The sequence below is a fragment of the Coturnix japonica genome, chromosome Z (assembly GCF_054131305.1).
Source record: "Coturnix japonica strain WE chromosome Z, WE-NBRP24, whole genome shotgun sequence".
NCBI lineage: Eukaryota > Metazoa > Chordata > Aves > Galliformes > Phasianidae > Coturnix > Coturnix japonica.
Window position 1 is genome coordinate 20,819,129 of NC_140702.1, and position 15,282 is coordinate 20,834,410.

Here is a 15,282-nt window from a genome sequence, read left to right on the forward strand (position 1 = left end):
GCAATCGTTCCAATATTTTTCCCTTGAATAGTCATAATTCATATATAGAGCCAGACACAAACATACTTCTTTTTTCATTGGCTTTGTTCAGTTTTTGGCTGCATGCTCCTTTTGGTAAAATGGGTAAAGTTGGCTTTATGAGCTATAAAACTGCAGGATGTAAGGATTCACTTGTTTTTGATGTTAGTAGCATTTTATGGATAAAGTGTGAAGAAAGCCGTATAATTGGTTTACTGGGAATAGTGCATATGCCTGAAAAGGAGGAAACAGACCTTTAGTTTAGCATTCCTTCATGTATCGGGTATGGCACTGCAGTGCCAGAACTGCTTCAGCTGATGCGCTAATATCCAATTAAATGAGCAGTAAGCTCTGCTCCCTGCCTCCCAAGTACTGACAGCTAACCGGCATCAGCAATAATCAAGTCATAAACAATAAATTTAATTCAATCATTTCAGACAAACAGAGCCAGACACTCTGACCCTTCTTGTCAGTGTCACAGTTCTCCAGCTGCCCTGCTAACATGGGAGATCATTTTGCTGCAGCAACAGTGAAAGAAAGAACAAGCATGCAAAAATGTGACTGAAAAGCTGGCGCTTTTCTTATCCTCTCCTCTTGAAAGTCTCAGTTCATTGTGAAGTATTTTATACTTAATAATTTGCCATAGGCAAAGCAGTCAGGACAGATTTTTGGCAAAAGCTTTATATATTTCTTACTTACAGTCTTCCAGTAGGATTTTCTTTCTTTTTTCTTTTTTCTTTTTTTTCTTCTTTTTTTAAGTCTGTGAAAATAAAAAAGTTAATCCAATGATCTGTGAATTAATAAATTAGCCTCACTATTCCCAGCCTTCCCAAATAATTCTACTAAAGGCTAAAAACTAAGTCAGTTAAAGCCTCATAGTACCTCCCAGAGAAAATACTTGCTATTAAAGAGCAGAAGCTAGACTTAAGAAGGTTTTTAGACATCTTTATTTTGCATTTGTTGTCTTCCTGAGCAGTTACTGTATTAAGTCCCTGTGCTAACTCAAAAAAAGGAAACTGTCCACAGAAGTCCATTTGACATGAAAAAGATACTGCTATGGCCCCTGCAGCTATAACTCCAGTGCATATGTTCAGGAGGAAGAGAGTCTAGCACTGCAATATGCTTCCAACAGTATGAACATGTGGCTGGTTACAGACATTTAGCCAAAACAAACAGCCCTCAGACCTGGACAGAAGCCCTCTTTTTGCCCCTTTACCCATCTGGGGAAATTGGGCAATGCAAACAACATGTCCCCTGGGGGCATCTTTATGTCAAGGACTCAAAGACTCAGTTGTGCTTGGTGTTTCTGCATGGATCAGGAGGACAATTTTCCTCCTTCCTTTTTGTATTAACTCACTGTTCTCAATATCTGGGGCACTGGGATGAGCTGACAGTGCAGAGCTTAAAGAACACCAGCTCAATCCATTGTACAGGGCAGCCACATGCATACAGTGCTGTCCCTGAGCCAGCAAGTCCCAGTGGTTTGTCGTTTAAGTGTTGCACATTGCACATCTGATGCTGTTACCCCAGGACCAGCCAGTGGGACTTTGCAGCTATGTGTCATCACTGTGGACCCATCAGTTCAAATCCACTCCCAGTGATATTGTCATGCTCAGGTAATCCTGGTCTGTTACCAGTGTCAAACAAAAGAACAGAACTAGTTTCCCACTACTTTAACAGCTGCTCCCACTTATTCTTACAACCGTAGCATCCCTGCATATAATTTACATTCCTGCATATATCTGTCTATTTTTTGGCATCACTGAATCACTTCCAAATTTCTCCTCTATTTAGTCTAATAGATGTAAAACACGATTTAGACTTTCTCTCATAAAAATGACCAAAAGCAGCTGTATCTTCACAAGCTGTTGGATGAAAACCAAATCAAAAGGTCAGTCTTACATACAGTAATGGGAGTTAATTTCAGAATACAATCCACATTTAAAAGAAATAAAAAAAAAAAACCTGCATTTCATCTTACCTGAAAGACCTACAGATATCTTAAAAAAATAAATAAATAAAATAAAATAATTATTATATCTGCTAAAAAAGAAAAAAAAAAAAAAAAAGAGAGAGTCCATTATTTCAAATTGTTGTAAGGAGAAAACCAGCACAGTGTAGAAATCTATCTAGGAATTTTCCTGGCTCCTTCCTCACAGGAGAGTGAACATGTGTGGGCCTTTGTGCTGGGTCATTACAAAGGGATTAGAGGAGAGCAATAAACAACTTCCAGCTTTTCTGTGATAACTGACACCTTAAAGTGACGTTGTAACCCACTGACATCTTAGTCCCAGAGCCAGAAGAGCTGCAGGACTCTTGAACCCAACACCTATGCTCATGCTTTTACAAGATACATGGTGCAAGGCCTCAATGTTGCTTATGCATTGAATTGAAAATTTCACATTTATGATGTTTTCCTCCATGTATTCAGTTTCCTTCACTGAGATGTTTCTTCTAAATTAGTTGACAAGAGAAAGACCCCATTAAAGGATTTTTATGTGCCACCAAGTTCTCCATCTGTGTCTTACAGCATCCTGGGGTCTCCCAGTTAAAACTACATTCCAATAGCATGATGGCCATACATCGATTTTGTTTTCTGATAACATGAAACAAACAGGGCAATCTGAAATGGAGTACAGCCCCATTGCATGCTTATTGTGTCCTTCCTCAGTCTCAGGCTCCCAGATGATATAAAACTATTCATAGACAAGTCCTGTGTGATGAAGACTTGTGAAAAGCTACCATAACCTCACTAGTGCTGTTTCTTTGCATAAGGAAAAAGACTGTAAATAGTCACTTCATTTGCAGTTCTCTGAGGAACAGTTGGAACTAAGTGAGGATGTTAAGAAAGATGGAGACATCTGCAGTTTGTTTAACTATTTCTTTTTTAGAGGTGAACTACAGTTTCCCAACAACGCAGCCTTTAATAAGAACCAATGCTGTTCCAAAATTTTGTAGCTTTTTCTTCCTTTTTTTTTAATTTTTACTGGAAAACATTGCCAATGTTTAGGTTTCCTAAGCTTCTGGATCATCATTTTCACTTTCTTTGAGTTTCCCAAGAGCCTCTGATGGGGGAAAAATGGAAGAGGGAAAAGTGATTTTCTGAACAGAATAATTTTTGGAAAAATAATGTATTACTTCTCAGCAGTAGTCATGTTATTAATGCCATATTATTTTTGGCAGGTGAAAATGTCTGATTATCCATACATGGAGAAATATTGTTTCCGTATTAAGCAATTTAGCATTTTTGTGGTTGATTATATCATTAATTTTTTGGTTGGAAAGGATTCCATTTTGTTCACATTCATATACCACAGCTAATCTAACTAAAAACTTCAAAAACACTACAAACAGGAGCTCTTTGAAGTATCTCAAAGAAAGGGTATGGTGTTTATCAAATGAATAAATTCAGAATTTTCTTGTTAAGAAACAAAAACAAAAAACAGAAAAACAAATAATAGTCCAAATTCAGTAGGTATTGAATTTGCATGGGCTTCTCTTTCCCCAGACTGCAGCTCTATAACTGGTAATGAAGCAAGATACCTATGTATTATCTCAGACAACTTTCAAAATCATTTTTTAATTTATCTTTTTTGCAATGACTCTCATTTCAGTGGATTTGAAACTGGACAGATTACTACTTTGGGTTGTATATCATGATGCAGACCCAAACTAGAAATTCTCACATTGCATAACATGCTTCCTGCTAGACCTTTTCCAGATGAGACTGAAGCTGTTTCAGGAGCATGTGGCAAAGGGACAGGCTAGATAATAACTATTAACACAGAAAATACTCAAGTTCCACATGTATAAGTCATCTTTTCAGGCTAGTGGTCTGTGTACTTCTCAGGGACACATGCTCACAAGAAGTGTGAGAAGCAGATAAGTAAATAACTAAAAAGAAAAAACAAGGAAAGAAAGAAATATGTGTTTATATGTACACACACATATATATAAAATAATCAAGAACTGAGTATTATCTGAGTATTATAACTCTGTTAAGAATCTGTCTTTATTTATGAGAGTTTTTCTATAGGCTGATTTTCATCAGATTACTATCCAGTCAATGCTGCAAAATCTTTTCAAAACCATCTTTGCAAATAGCTCTAGAATCAGCTGTCCTGAACTACTTACATTATCAGCAAACTTAATTGTGTAAACTCTTTCTTCTTTTTCAGAACATTTGTGAACTTAGTTATCATTTCTAGCTCTTAAGAGCTTGCTAAATGCTCTTATTAAAATGTAATTCATTGGATGGTCTTGAAGTTTTTTTTCCAACTTGGATGATTCTATCTTAGGATCATAGAATGGCTTTAGTAAAAGGACCTTAAAAATCAACCAGTTCCAGCCTCTCTGCCATGGGGAAAGGTGCCCCCACCAGATGAAGCTGCCAAGACCCCATCCAACCTGACGTTGAGTATTTCCAGGGATAGGGTACCCGCAAATATTTTGGACAGGCCGTACCAGTGCTTCACCACCCTCTGAGTGAAGATTTTCCACCTAACATTTAACCCAAATATCTCCTTTTAGTTTAAAACCATTCCCTCTTGTCCTTCTGCTATCGAACTGTAAAAAGTCTGTCTCCCTTCTGATAAAAAGCTCCCTTCAAGTACCGGAAGACCAGAGTGAGGTCTCCCTAGTGCCTTCTTCTCTCCAGGCTTCACTCTAGGTCCAGTTTCCTCAGCCTTTCTTCACAGAAACGTGCTCCAGATGACTGATCATCTTTGTAGCCCTCCTCTTCTCCTGTTCTAGCATTTCCACAACTTTCTTGAGCTGGAAGATCCAGCTCATATCTCTCTTTTTTAAGAGTTTAAGAAAAATATTTAGAATTTAAATGTTTTGTTACTTGCTTGTAAACAATATTGAATATTTTGCAAGGGCTGCTCAGAAAGTAATGCCTCCTTTTTATTTACTCAGTTTTATTGTCTTGTTCCATAACATCAGAGCCAGATATTAGTGTGGCAGTAGAGGCTGAACCTTCCCACCAATATTCCATTACATATTCTTGCTGCATGACAGATGGCAGCAGAGAGGCAGCCTGACAAAGTGGTTTCTGATGAGGATGTGTACATGAAGTGAGGGTATGCCATTGAATTCCTCCATGCTGAAAAAAATTGTACCCACTGACATTTACTGACACTTACTGAATGTTTATGGAGACAACACAGTGACTGTGAGAGCAATAAGGCAGTGGGTGGTGTGTTTCAACTGTGGTGACGGGATCACCTCTTCTAGTGCAAATTGTTGTTAGCAAGGCATGCAGTCTCTAATACTCTGCTAGTGAAAATGCATAGCTGATAGTAGTGACTATGTTGAAAACTAGTGTTTTGTCACTGAGAATTTTCTCTATCAAGTGCTGTTGTGCTCTTTGTACCTCATGCTGCTTTCATGGAAATAAATAGGAGGTATTAGTTTTGGAGCAATTGTATGTGTGGCCCAAGACAATTTCTATTCACTAAATGTGTCCCAGGCAAGTTGAAAGGTTAGACACTCCTGGATAAAGGTGTTGAAGATCACAGATACCTGGAGTATAACACTCATTACTGGCCTCCACTTGAACATAGAGCCATTGACCACAACCTTCTGGCTGCAAACATCCAAACAAAAGCTCAACATATAAATACATATCTTTCCAATGTGAAGATAAGAATGTGATGTAGGACCACACCAAAAGCCCTGCACAAGTCCAGGTGCAAAGAATCAGTTCCTCTTCCTATGTCTACTGATGCCACCATTCTATCATATATGGCCGCCAGACTGTTCAGACATTACCTTGGTGAAGCATGACCCGCAGGCGGTCACAAACTTTCTCTTTGCTTACCATGAGAAGAATGTTCTCCCCCAGCCCCTGTGTAAAGGGATGTGAGAGATATGGAAAGCCTGACAGAGACATGGGAAGCCTGACTGTAAATTACAAGTTTGATGATAAGTACACGTAATTTTCGCAAGAAATGACTGTGTTGTCTTAAAAAGACCAATTCAAAACTCTCTCACACATGTTGAATCCGAAGTAATTCTGGTAACTGAGAACAGATCTCAGCTTCATCATTAAGGCGTATTGTGTTTGAGTTAGGATCTGTGAAGCCATTGAGTGAAGTCTACAAAAAGCACAAATTTTTGTTGTGTATTAGCCCAGTCACCATATTAATATTATGCATGATTTCTTGAAACGTGAAAGCTTTTCCACCAAGTTTTTCAGACTATCCTTTTATTCTTTGGCAGGTTTTCCATATTTAAAAATATACTTGTATATATGTATATATAATAATTTTCATATTCTTTCTAAATTCAGATTTAATCCATGAATGCATAATATTACTGTAACTTGTAGGTAACATTAACATGACTGCAGCCTGGACCTTTTCTGACAGTAAAAATTAAACAAATCATACCCTCGAATTACTGCTTTGTTTACTGAAAAGCAGATATCTGCTAAAACTTTGGTGTACATACACAAAAGTGGATCACAGGAGGACCACAGGAGCTAAATCTGAAAATACATTGAAAGAAGAATAAGCAGTTTTCCTTATTATTTTTGTACTGCCCTGGTCCTACAAAGGTAGTAAACGCTCTCAGCTGTGCCTTGAATAGTCCGTGTGTTTTCATAACAATTGCCCACAGAGCTAATCACATTAAAACTAGTCATTTTGAACAAGGAAGTTTGACCAAGTCCAAAGTAGCTCACCTCAAGACAGTAAGGTATTAGGTCAATTCAGACTAGGTGAGTGGTCTTTTTCCAGCTCAGACCTCTGTAGCAACAAACATATTCAATGAAATAATAAAAGTGTGGAAATATGAGCCTCAGATAATAGTAGAAGTACTCTTAATAACAAAAATCAGCCTCTAAATTGTAGCCAGGAAAAATACCACAAGTTCTCACTCAATTTCACTTCAAATATGGATTTGAAGAGAGATGCATTTCACACCAGTTCCTCCATGAATCCTTTGGGCTAATTTTGAGGCACAAGCAAAACAAGCATTTCACAACACAATGCCATGGAGATGCAAGACACTGATGGCCCCACTGTTGTTAGGGACAACACTGCAGTAATAAGAGCCAAGCATAGAGAACTGGGTTGTGCTGGAGGAAAGGGGATCCCACTTAGCAGACAAAACCCAGATGATGAAGCTGCAAAAACAGCAGGCTTGCCTCCACGGAGCAGAGAGCTCTGTTCCCATGGTCTATTCCTCTGCACCCCTGGCCTCTGCCAGCCTCCTGCTTCACAGCCCTTGGTCAGAAAAGTTCATTTTTGTGATGGTGCTGAGAAGCCTTCAGCTGTCTCTGTGTGCATTTACGTATGAGTGTGGTTATTAGTGCAGCTGTGCTCCAGACACCTATGGTGGTTTGCCTTTTTCTGATCACACAGTGTGTGAGGTGGATTCTCCAGTATTCATGCTCAGCCAACTCCAGTGATGAAGCTGGAAGAGATGCTGGGTCTGAACGGGGAGCTCAGGAAGGAGTGAAACACAGTGTGCGATTATTCATTCTGTCATAAAATGCTTCCTCCGCTGAAGCGTGACCTATCATCAGTCTGTGCAGCTCCTCCTAACTGTTAGCTGTTGGAAACTTTCTTTCCTCTCTGTAGTCCATTCAGCCCAAAAATGCTAAGGAAAAAATTCTCCATTGTCTTCTTTGTACTACCAAATATGCAATAGAAAAAAAACAACCTCCTGTTTGACGCTGGAAGAGGGAAGGAGAAATAGATGAAAGGAAAGGAAAAACATATGTGGATGCTCTGGAGAAGGGCCAGTTTGCTAAATAAATTACATTGATAAATTAAATAAATTATTATAATGCACACTTACCAGTAAATCATAATATACAATGTGCATTTTTCATTCCAATTATTACGAAGGCTTTACAGCTCTTAAATAAAGACACACAATCAAATACAGAAGCATTTGTGTGGCGTTTGGAAGTACTTGGCATTATCATCCGCACATTAACCAGAGGAAAATGGTGTCTTCATTACATTTGCAGATTACATCAGACAAATATCTGTGCCAGCCTGTAAGGAAGAACTTAAATTGTACAAGATCTCTACAATCATTTCATTTTCTGAAATATACAGAAGGCAGAGTAAATAAATAATAAAAAGTATCAGGCAGATAAAAAACGAGTGTGTAAACAGAAGACAGGGAGTGACTGGCTGTAGATCAGCTGTGGAGACAGGAGTTGTGGGTTGTCCTGGATCATAACCACACAAAAGTCAATACTGCCAAACTGCTGAGGGACACTGTGGGAGGATGTCCAGGAGGACCACCAAAGTCAGGACACATGAAGTAATCCCCCAAACCCACTATGTCCTGATAAATATTCATATGAGCTATTGTGTCCATTTCTGAGCACAGCACTTCATTTAAGATGCCAGTCAGAGAGAGGTTGGTTGGAGGACAACCCTGCAAGATTAATAATGCATAGTCTGCAGAAAAGTCTTGGAGAATTAATGCTGTAAGAGAAAGTGGCAGAGAGCAAGGTAAAATGGGTTCAGCTTTATACTTGTCTACCATAGAAAAGTCCCTAACATGCATGAAAGAGACTCAAGGAAACTGTAGGCTAGGAAATAAGAAATATACTGAAGACGTACTGCCAAAGAGCCTTAAAAGACAAAATGATAAATTAACTATGTTAATGGATTGATTAATGATGTTGCTTAAGATTCATCTCATAAGGAAGTTAGAATCTTTTTAGACTAATATTACTGGACAGATCTTAAATATTGCTTAGACAGGAGGCTCTATTTTCTTCTACCAAACTTTCTGAAGAATTTCTCTCTTCTGATTCTTCTGACTGAGGCTGCAGGGGCAAGTGAGAAAAGCTGCAAAACATGTGCCAGAAGAAGCACTCAGATAAACATTGCCTTGAGTTTGTTGGATATCAATATGGATGTGAAGAATGAACTTTTCGCATATTGTTATGAAAAAATAAAACACCTTTTTAGTAGGTTTCTGTGTAAGTGGTGGAAAATGTGCAGGTCAGAATGATACTAAGAGATGAAGATTTAGAAGAATATTTTTCACTGCTGTCTTGCAGCATTTGTGTGGCTGTCTTACTCTTTACTGCTTCTTGAGCTCTTTCTACATGCCACCATGGGTCAAAACAGTGTATGAAATCCATGGCTTAGAAAACACAGTAATGAAGAGTTACACCATGACATAAAGATGCATATATCTGGGCTGTTTGTTCTCCTTAGTGTCTAAAAGGAACCAGCCTCTGTGACTCCCTTCACCCCAAGAACAAACAAAGCTGTAATAACTCACAGCTTAATGAAAGCAAACTGTGTATACTACACACATACCCTGCAACTTGCAGGGTCTTTCAAGAGAAAATTTTAGCTCAGCCAAAACATTCAGACAAAAGGAGAGGTTTAAATCCTTTCCAGACACGGAGGCCTGAGACACAAGGATATGTTCTATTTATTTAACAAGCCAGAGCTGGAGTAAGAGCCCTCACAATACAATTACAGTGGTAACAATAAAAATACAGCAAACCAAGTATAACAGCCTATGAAAGATGAAGCCAATAGTAGGATTATGGAACCAGCGTGCCCAGACATTTTAATACCTATGCCAGACATAAATGCTGCATGATAATATGAACACAATGAAGCACTAGAAATCAAACTCCAAGGAACAGATGGAAAGGCAAAGCTTCTCCTGTGAAAATGCATTTCACTGGAGGCTTAAATCCCAGCTTCATGAAGAGCTGTCATCCATTAGAAGTCACCCTCAGGTCATACTCCACAGCACTTTGGAAACAGTGCTTTTTCCTATTTTATATGTGGGGAAGTGAAACTTCAGATCACTCTCTCGTAGGAAGGGCACTGCATTCCTTGGATAATCGGGAGACACACTCTTAACTATGCAAGAAAGAGCTGACTGAATTGTATAGAATCATAGAATGACATGAGTTGGAAGGGACTTTAAGGATCAATTTCCAATCACCCTTCTACAGCCAGAGTTGCCAGATGCTAGATCAAGAACTAGACCAGATTACCCAGGGCACCACCCAACTTGGCCTTGAACATCTCCAGAAATAGGGTATCCAAAACCTCTATAGGCAACCTGCTCCAGCATATCACCACACTCTCAGTTAAAAAAAAAACAAAACATCCCCCTGATATTGAATTTAAATCTCCCTTCTGTTAGTTTAACACCATCCCCCCTTGTAATATAATTTCTACCCATGTAAAAAGTTACTCCCTCATGTTTATAAACTCCTTTTAAATATCTCCCCGCAGCCATCTCTTTTCCAGCCTGACCAACTCAGTTCCTTTGGTCTGTCTTCACAGGAGAGGTGCTCCAGCCTTCTGATCATCATCATGGCCCTCCTCTGGACACTCTCCAGATGCTCCCCATCTTTTCTGTGTTGGGGGCACTGGACCTGGATGCAGTACTCCATGTGGGGCCTCACAAGGGCAGAATAGAAGGAGACAATCACCTCCCTAGTGCTGATGGTTACCCCTCCCCTGATAGAGCCCAGAATACCCTTTCAGGCTGAAAGCTCATGCTGCTGGCTCATATTCAGTTTTTCATCAACAACAGTCCCTAAGTTCTTCTCCGCAGGGGTACTCTCAAGGAGTTCATCTCCCAGGTTGAATGCATACTGGGGATTACCATAAGCAAAGTACAAAACCTTGTACTTTGCTTTGTTGAACCTCATTAGGTTCACAAAGGCCCTCCTTTTGAGTTTATCAAAGTCTCTCTGAATGGCATCCCCTCCTTCTGCTGGTATCAACTGTGCCATTCAGCTTGGTGTCATCAGAAAACTTGCTGAATGTGCTCTCAATTCCATTATCTGCATCACTGATAAATATGCTAAAAAGTACTGGACCCAAGACACATGCTAGGGGACACCCGTCTTCACTGGCTTCAATCTTTACATAGAGCCATTAACAACAACAATTTGGTTGCGACCTTCCATCCAATTACTTATCTATCTAATAGCCCACCCTTCAAATCCACATCTCTCCAAATTAGAGGTAAGGATATGGCAGAAGACCATATTAAAGGCCTTGAGCAAGTCCACGCAGATGACATCAGTTGCCCTCCCTTTGGCTACCGGTGCCATCACTCCATCATAGAAGGCCACCAGATTGGTCACACAGAATTACAGAATCACCAAGGTTGGAAAAGACCTTCAAGATCATCCAGTCCAACCATCCACCTCTCACCAATAGTACTCACTAAACCGTGTCCTTCAACACAATATCCAAGTGTTCCTTGAACACCTCCAGGGTTGGTGACTTCACCACCTCCCTGGGCAGCCTTTTCCCTACCTCACCACTCTTTCAGAGAAGTAGCATTTCCTACATCCAGCCTAAATCTCCCCTGGCACAGCTTGAAGCCACTCCCTCTAGTCCTCTAGTCAGGCACAACATTCCCTTAGTGAAGATCACTTGTTTGTCCCTCATGTGCCTTAGTATGTCTTCCAGGATGATCCTCAGGTACAGAGATGAGGCATAAAAGCCAGTGAGTATCTAAAGTCACTGCCCAAAAATATCATCAAGAGAACAGTAAAGACACTGTGACAAAAGCAACCCTGTTGCTGTGACACAGGATTTTATCCATTGGATTTTCAGCTCTGCCAAATGCAGAATTGAAAATGAAGAACAACCACAAGGGTTAGGGAAAAATAATGTTTTAGATGTCAGATTTTGCTCTGCAGTAGAACGCAAAGAGTCTTTTTTCACAAAGGTAGAGAGATTAACCTCAAAACAGCAGCTGACTGCTAGGGAACTCCCCTAGGATTGCTTCAAGATCTTGTTTAAAAGGCAAATGCCATAATCCCTAGCAGTTTCTCATTTTGTTCTGTTCTCTTTTTTTCCTTATATCAGAAAAGAAATAGAGACTTACTGTGTTTAAAGCACAGAGAACAGATAAAACTATGTTATGAGAAGCTGAGTGGAAAAGGAAATATTTGAAAGAGATAATTTTAAACAGAATGCTGAAAAAAATGAAACAGAAATATATTTCCAATTGAGACAATTGTTCCAGGAACCGTTTCCTTGATAACAGTGCCAATTTAATAGCATTTTTAATACGATAGATAGGTAGATAGATAGATAGATAGATAGATAGATAGATAGATAGATAGATAGATAGATAGATGATAGACACATGATTTAAATTGGACGTGTCCATGAATCAGCCAGCACAGAAGAAGCAGCAAGAGAGAGAAAGACAAACTGTTTAATTTAGAGTCAGTAGAAGCCAGCAGTGGTAGTAAATGGTGTTCTCAGTGGCATTCACAATGGACCAACGAATCGAGCCAAGAAAATGAGATACACAGCTACAGCAGTTCCATGTCTCAGCTGATGGCTGGGTTAAGAAAGCATTACAGAGATGGAAACTTGGAGGTTGAATGCATCTTAGTTTGAGTGGTAGCTCCACGACTGCTTCTGCAGAGAAGCAGTGTGAAAAATCCTCATCCTGAAGCAGGTAATTGCTTTAAAACACCCTGAAGGTGGGGAATCTCCTCAGGGTGAGTACCAGTTTGGGAACTGATGCAATGGAAACAGATGAATATTCACTGTACAGAAACTCTGCTCTGTCTACACATCTATTTTTTAAAGACCATGTAAAATTGTACAGTGACATCCCTTCATGACTTCTGTTGATTCTTTGTCTTCAGTCACTTAATATGTTTCTTGTTCACTTACTAATGGTGACGGTTCCTGTGGAAGCAATGGGACATACTATGAAATGGAGCTCCCACAGAAGTTTGTGTTTGGAGGATCAAGACCTCTGCTGGCACTGATTTAATCAAAGGAGAGAATTTCCTTTTTTCTACCGGTCAGTACCGGACCTGAGGAAGATCTAAACTCCTTGTATTCCAGACATCAAAAGAGCTCTTTCAAGAGGAAAAAACATGGATAACTGTAAAGGAAGTTACAGCTGTTTGCCATTTAATGAAGTTAAATGCATGTGTAAATGTTTATAGACTTCAAGCTGAACTTAATTTTTTTGAAAGCAAGACTTTTGCAACTTAATCACATACTCCCCTATTTTTCCTAGTGGGTTGTTAGCTATGCATAACTCCTTGTGATAATCTGCAAAAGTTTCATGCATTAGAACAAACTGGAACACTGTATTATCTACAGGCTTTCACGAGAGTACCATAGTGCTTAATTCCTGAAAATAGCCTTTATGCAAGTCATCTTCACAAACATGATTGCCTTGGGTTTTAATCTCAAGTTTTCCTCCACTTTCCTCAATAAACAATTAGATACTATTTGAAAACAGTAACAGTAACAACAAGGAACCCACTTAGAGCTCTGGGTAGGGGCCAGGCACTCCTTAAGGATTGAATGAATGGTTCCTCTAAGCAAGGCAAGCTTTCAGTCTCTCATCTGGAAAATATTACATGAGCAGAAGCTCAGGATCAGCTATTACTTGCCTTCAGCTGAGTCTGAAGCTGTTATCGGTTTAATTTTACTCTTTTAGATAAGGAAGGAAGCAATATAAACATCTAAAAAGAGGTCAAAACTCTGCCGTCAGGTGATTGTAAAATAAATTAAAAAACAAACAAATAAATAAATAAATATAAAAAGAAAAAAAGAAATTTACAAAGCATTATAGAAATTAAATTAAATTTAGTTAAATTTAGGGAAAAGTACTTTTATTTTACAAATGAACTAGCTTACTTCCTTCAATCCCCAAGCATTCTTGTTTAGCCTGGAGTACTGACGTTGTGTATACTATATCTAATCCTCTTTATAAGAAACACCTCGAAAAAAAAAAACAGCCACAGGCTGCCCTGCACCAAATCTTGCTGCTTTTCCTGCAGACGTGCAACTAGGACAATTTACATAATAGCTTTGAAATTGCAGGCATTTTATGCTTGAGAAGAGATTGCAAGCAGTGTCTGGTTAAAGCTGTAATCAGGTAATGATGATGTATGGGATCTGAGCAAAGATCACAGTAAATTTCTTTCTGTAATTGACTGATTAATCCCAGTTAGAGCTACTATGGAAAAATCAGACATGAGTCTGTTTTTTCCATTATAGCTCTCACTTGGCTTCTCTCTTGAAGCCTTTCCCCTCACTACTTTCCTGTGATTCCTATGTCACTGTGTTGAGCCCAAGAACTCTGTTTCTGGGTGTGGAAAACAGCTCACCATTCATCTCCACTGCAATGAAGAACTGCTAGCTGCTACAGTGGCACTGGATTCTAATGGCATCCTTTTAATAGAGAAGGGGAAGCAATTGACTCTCAACACAATCTGCATGAAAGGACTGCCTCCCAACAGACGAAACATCACTAAATGTCAATGGACATGGTGCAGCCTCCAGCTGTCTCATCAACATCTGGACAAGACAACCTGCACAGGAGAAGCTGAAATCATTACAAAGCTCACAGGCCTGGCAGACCTTCACATCCAGGCTCAGCATGGCAAGCTGTCAGACCAATAAAATGCTTTGATCTTAAACACTTTGCCTCAAGGCAAGAGAGTGGCACCACTGCCACCAGCAACCACCTCCTCTAGACTGAAGGCACAAGCCTTCTCGTGGCTTAACAGAGCTCACACAGCAATGAGCCATTCTCCACTGAGCCATGCAATGAAACGTTTTCCTGGTCCCTCCCCCTTTCCTCCTTGCTTAACCCGTGAAACAAAACACTCCTGTTTCCCTTTCTGTCAGACTTGGAGACTACAAGAGCCATATTTAAACTCAGATAAAATAAGGGCATGTCCCGTATGGCCAAAGTGTAAGATGTCATTTAAATAAACTTTCACAAAAATCACAAAGTGCCCTGCTATAAATGAGTGATTCTTAACGCAGCCAGTGATCAACAAACTCACTTCCTAATTAAGTGTAGGAGTGTAATGAGGAACAGGGCATCTTTTGTTTCACCAGTTTGTGTGAACTCCAGCCACAGGTCCCCAGACTCTCCTAACTCCTGCGTTCAGAGCTTGTAATTAGTACATAAGGAACCAGGTACTACAACAGCAGCCCCCTTTGACAGTGGGTTCATTCACTGCCAGCCAGATGTGAAGAGTGTTCAAAGGGGGCCGACTGACTCACATATTGCGTGGTGTTGTATGACACTATAATCTCTGGTTTTCAGCCCTACAATCAACAGACACTGTCATTTTTAATGCATTCTAATTAGCTGGTAAGGTTTACAGAAAAGTTCATTGATACAAGCAGAGCTACTGAGCTGTCTGAGGGCAGGTTGGTCAGTGGGCCTACTCTTTCTTAAGCCAGCTGCAGAGGCCCATGTTAGTAGAATAAAAAAATTATTGGGGGTGTGTAATTGATT